This window comes from Oreochromis niloticus, linkage group LG10 (assembly GCF_001858045.2).
Source record: "Oreochromis niloticus isolate F11D_XX linkage group LG10, O_niloticus_UMD_NMBU, whole genome shotgun sequence".
Taxonomy (NCBI): domain Eukaryota; kingdom Metazoa; phylum Chordata; class Actinopteri; order Cichliformes; family Cichlidae; genus Oreochromis; species Oreochromis niloticus.
In genome coordinates this window covers 14,166,182-14,172,181 of record NC_031975.2, presented here as the reverse complement: position 1 = coordinate 14,172,181, position 6,000 = coordinate 14,166,182, and positions in this window count along the sequence as shown.

Genomic DNA, 6,000 nt, shown 5'->3' with positions numbered 1-6,000 from the left:
GTTAAAAGCATAAAAGACGCCAAAGAACACAGTTTATATATTGCAAAAACAAATTACAGTTGAACTAGTAGATGTAATAGTAAACTAATAGTTTGAGAATGTCTGTTTTTTTTTTAAATAAATCTAATTATTATTAAGTGAGAGTGTGACAGTTCTTTTTTTCAATATAAACTTGAAGCTACAGTTCACTTTACATGTCAGAGTTTCTGCAAATGATAGGGAAAAAAATGTGTTTTGCTGCTTTTTGCCATTCTGAAGTTGCATTTAAAAGGAAATCTATTGATCTGGATTTGTAGACTAGAGTTTTTGAAAGATTTCAGGTTACATAAGAAAAAGATAAAAGAAGAGCTGTAGAAGTCAATGGTATAGTTATTGACATTAAGCTTCAATCCATGCATTTAAATGGCTTTCTCTTTGTCAACTAAGTTTTTTTCCATTTCTTTAACATGCTGTATCTTTCAGTAGAGTTGAATGGCCTCTGATGCTTTCCTCAGTGTTCTAATAGGTCACCTATAGACAGGTAGATGTATAACTCTCTCTTTATATATAGGTATATGTATAGGTAAACGTCAAGCAGCATTTTCAGTGGAAGACGTTAATTCAGAAATCCATGCACCTCCTTTATTAGTGGTAACTTGTGAGGCCTTGGCATTGTTGTCTGTATTTTTCTTTTAAATAGGGCCAGTGAAAACACAATTTAGTTAAAAGCAAGTGTTGCTATGCTGTAAGCATAAACTCACTTAGCTTCAAATGCTGGAGAAAGATTTCTTGTGGTAGTCCTCCACTAATCCTGCAACCCAATCTTACAGACAAACTACAGTTGTACCACTGCTAATAAAACAGCAAATTAGAGCAATTTCTTACTGTGAGTTCAATACCGAATTTAAGGTACATTATAGCAACTAGCTGCAAATAAATGGCTTATTGTTAGTTTATTGAAAATTTACTGCTAGTTGACTGTAAAAATGACAGCAAGGTATATCAGCATGTTTTGTGTATAGCAGAAATCTAACGATATCATTATTGTGTGCGCTAATGCTGTTGTCACGTTTTGATGTATGACATGATTGCATGAATAAGTACATTCTAGTAATGTGTAGCACATCCTGGATTTTATGAGTCTCAGATTTGAGTTGAGGGTTTAAGCAGTAGGGCAAGATTATTTTAGTAACAAAAACAGATAGGCCATTCAAAATGATTAACATAAAACGTAAAAGCTTATTTTGTATTTTTGATGATTGCAATAATATTGAGTTCTTGTTTTTTGTTTCATCTATATCTCCTGATTTATGAGTCGTTTCCTGTTCTCTATGTAGTCTTGTCCTCAGTGTTTTACTTTCAGTTATGCAAGTGCGTTAGTCTCTCCCCGTGTTCAATGTTCTAATTGTCATGCTTGTGTTGTCATGTCTACGCCTCTCCGTGTTTCCTGTTTTATTTTGAAGAGTCTAGTATTTCCATGTTCAGTGTGTTTTGTTTCACTACTCCCTGAGGTGTCATGTTCATTTGTGTCAGCTGTCTCCCCAGTTGTTTCCACTTTCCTCATTACCCTTCTGTGTATTTAAGTCCTCTGTCTTCCTCTGTTCAGTGTCGGGTCGTCTGTTTGTCTTCACGTCAAAGTCACGTTAGTAGAATTTCTGCTTCCAACTGTTCAGGCTCTGATTTTTTCTGAGTTACAGTTTTGCATGTTCCCGTTCAGTTTCATGTTCTTGTCTTTTGTCATCGTTTTCATAGTTAGTATTAGTTTTCCCAGTCGAGGTTTTAGTTTAGTTCCGCTTTTGTTTTTGCCTTCGCCTTCCGTTTTTTGTATCAGCCATGAAAAAAGCTCGTTTTTTGTTTAAATATCAGTTCTTTTCTCCCGTGTCTGCTTTTGGGTGCGCTTCGTAAACGCACTGGTGATCCCTGCCGTGACAAAATCAGTGAAAAATATAAAAGCAGTGAAGCAAGACAATTTCAAAACCATTTGGACATAAATTAAAAATAGTTATTTCGATTTAATTTAATTTTAATTTATAATTAAAATTTTAATTATCTAGTTTAATAAAAGGGAGTGGAAATAAAAGTCTTTAGCCTTGATTTAAAAGAATCAAGAGTTGCTACTCGTCTGCAGTAATACTATGCAATATGTATTGTCACATATTTTAAAAATATATGTGACTACAGACTCATATATCTCAGTTCCCAATACAAATGTATGAGGGGAACAAGCCTTGTGCTTACATAATGAACATGCATGCATCCTTTGCCTTAGGTTGTGAACTGCTTCTACAACTTGTTAAAAGCAATACCGCTGCAAACCTGAGGGGATTATTTATATGTAAGGCTTGTAAAGCCACATTAAACTTTGCAAAATCTGTTCTTCCTTTAATGTTCTTCCATGTGAAGCAGCACGTCTTGTATTATTCTCAGAAGTCTCGCATGTATTGCTTACAAAGACTGTGAAACAGATATCCATCAAACATGTCCTTGCAAAAGTCACATCTTGGCCTGCCATCACCAAACAAACGAATGCTTTGCCTTCATCCACCTCTCTTCCTCTACTAACTCTACATAGATCTGTATCTACTTTGGGGAAAAAGGCCATCTTAGCATGTCATGTTTTTTAATATCCCCCCCAGTGCCCCCTATAAATATTTATTAAAGATGTACCATTAAGATGTGCCAAAAAGGACCTGTGCCAGACTGTAAGCAAACACCTTTTGTTTAACTTTTGAAACGTATTTCTAGCTTAGAAGCCAAACTGCAAACGCTATAAGGGAGCAACCATGCTCCAGCATCATGGAAAGACATTTGGAAACCCTTGCAGCAATAAGCCTGGACACGGCTCCCTTCAGTGTAACATTTTTCAAAATCCTGAAACAGTGTGAGCAGACAAAGCAATGTCGGATTTAGAAGTAGTACAAGAAAGTTCATAGACAAATAGTTAGAGGATGTACTGTAATTCCAGAATGGTTTGAATATAAATACTTTTAGACTTTATTTAAAATGGGAGACTCGACATAAATTCTAGATAAAAATACAACTTAAATAATTTAACAATGCATTTTACTACTACTGTATTCAGACACTGATTCATAATTTCTCCTGATGAAACTAAAGACCAGTTACCTTACATTTAAAACTGTATTTCTGTAAATTGTTACTTCAAACAAAGCTTCAGGGGAATACTGTAAATGCCTAAATATCTGAATGACTGATATGACAGAGATACTTTACACCAATGTATTTTTATGGGCTGTACCATCTTTGTCCTCTTTCTTTCTTTCCCCTCTCTTCACTTTTTTGCCTGTTTCTTGCCTTTCCCCACTCACACCACATCACATCTCCATTTGGCTGCTGTACTTTCTGTCCTGCTTCATTCTCCCTCCAAGGCCCAGCCTGGCCCACTTTAGATCAGCTGCCAAAGTGAAAGTATGTTTCAGTTTGCCTTTGCACCCTTGTGCCTGTGTGCGTTGCATGTATTGTGTGCCAACAGTGCGTTTATAAGCTACAATTTTCAGCTCAACCCTGAATAGGTTACACAGACTACCGTGGATGTTAAAATTATTAGAAAAAGTGTAGTTCTGTGTCCACTGCGAGGAAAAAATAGATTGATTAATTTTTTATTTTTTTTTTAAACTGAAATTTTCAGCATCTGCAGCGACTCTGATATCATAGGTTCCACTGTTTTGGGAGGGGAAGGTTTAAAAGTACAAAAACAGAACTCAAAGTAGCAGGCAGATGATTTCTGTATAATCTGCACATCAATACACATTATGCACAGTGCAGGGGAGGTATCCAAATGCAAATGAATATGCAACCCGAGTAAAACCTAAATGTAAATCAAAAAGCATAGAACATTACTTAAAATCAATAGAGATCAAAAGGGCATGGCATCAGACATATCTCCGGGCTAAGTGGAAAACTGCATATAAAATAAGTACCAAATATAATCGAAAGGACCTGCAAGATGTCCTGTCTTCTGCACAACTTGAGCGTTTTTAGCTGCGTGACTGTAATGCATGAGGTTTGAACTGCCATATGGTTAAATTAGCGGGGAGTTTGCCTCCCTGTTCTTCTTTTTCTGGAAATCTGGCAACGTATCAACGAATGGGTGAAAATTCTTCAAAGTGAGCTTGATTTTCTGTGCAGTCAAGCAATTAACTAATCAACACACTGGCTGCTTTCATTCTCTCAGTGTTGTAAGCAGATACCATTATATCATATTTAGAAATGAGAACAAATTTGTTTGCTATTTGTTTGATTTGTGCTATAAATGTAATTTACGCACATAGAGGGGAATGGGAATGTTTCTATAACTGAACTGAACTGAAGCATCAAACATGCTTTTGCTCATTTGACTGTGCTAGCAATAAGAGATACTATACAAGGATGCATTACTTTTACCAGTGTTTTTAAGTGTTTGCTACATAGTAAAATCAGTTGACCCCCTACTCACCTGGAACACTCACCTTTGCATGGCTGCCGACTGAATCGTGCTCCAGGGTATCTTTACTCCAGACACTTTTAAAAAATGTGAGGGGGGGGAGTAAGGCTGGGAGGTAATTTTAATGTCCAGATCAAACTTCTTTCAATCTTTCAGCATGATGAATACTAATGATGAGACTGCAGGCAAGCCTTAGATGTGTTTTATAGCCCTCCTGATGCCTGTAAAAGTAGTCGAAGAGAAAAAATGATTACCTCATTCTCCATCTGTCTGAGGGACATGCAAATTAGAGTGGTCAAAGGAAGGTCACAGGAGGGGGTCAAAACATTGTACAAGAGTGAAGTGAAGGAAATTGTGCCCTCGTCACGTCTATAAAAACATCTCATGCCTATTCTTTGAGTCAAGTTTCAAGCTTAGAGCAGAACCACAGTCACCTCAGGTCATTTCGTGTTCAAGTCGCTACATAAAGTCTGTATCGGGCTTTGACTGTTTCAGCTCCAATAAACAGTAGTTCAGGGGCTGAATCATGCAATGCTGACATTTCAAAAACAACACATTTATAGGACTATATCTTCTAAAATCGAGACGGAAAGAGGAAACTAAAACTAAAACTAAAACAGGTAATATAGCAAGTGATTACAAGCAGGAGTGTGCATATGCTTTTCATCAGAATTATAAAGCCGTATTTACACTTTATATGGTTTTATAAATCTCAGTCACTGTGGACATGGACACATTTGCAAACCTGATTTCTACTCCCACAGTTGCAAATCGTGAATACACTCATTTTACCAGGTGCACCTTGCTAGTATCTGGTTGGACCACTTTTGGCTTTCAGAACTACCTTGAGACCAGAATTTGAGATCTGTAGCCTGGACAACTAATGCAAGGCATGATGGATCCATGCTTTCATGTTGTTTACAAATTCCAACCCTACCATCTGAATGTTGCAGAAGAAATCATCAGAGAGGCAATATTTGTTTTTGCCTGTATCCTCAGTTTCCTGTTCTTAGGTGATAGGTGTGGCACCGGGTGTGGTCTTCTGCTGCTGTAGCAGATATCCTACAAGGTTTGTGCATTTTGTGCATTCAGAGATGCTCTTCTGCATATCTTGTTTGTAACAGGTGGTTATTTTAGTTGCTACAGCCTTTGTATCAGCTCAAAACAGTACGGCTATTCTCCCAGGACCTCTGACATCAACAAAGGCATTTTCACGCAGAGAACTACAGATCAATGGATATTTGAAGAATCATTGATGGATGGCCCTCATGTACTTTAAATAAAAGTCCAAATGGACAAATTCAATAGGTGCCCGTCATCACCTTTTACAAACATTCATCTCTTCCAACAATAAAAAACAAACCTTTTTTTATTGCCTTACTAAGTGCATGCTGGCTGGACAAGATCTAATCAAGATCGGACGCTTTGCACAAAATCTAATCATGTCAAAATTAACTGATATAATCCTGACATGATCAGAAAAAGAAGAATTATGAAGTTGCACTTTAAATACTCTCAGTGTGCTCGCTCTGTTGGATAGACTCCGCCTAGAGTGATAAAAATTACTCAGTCTTTGG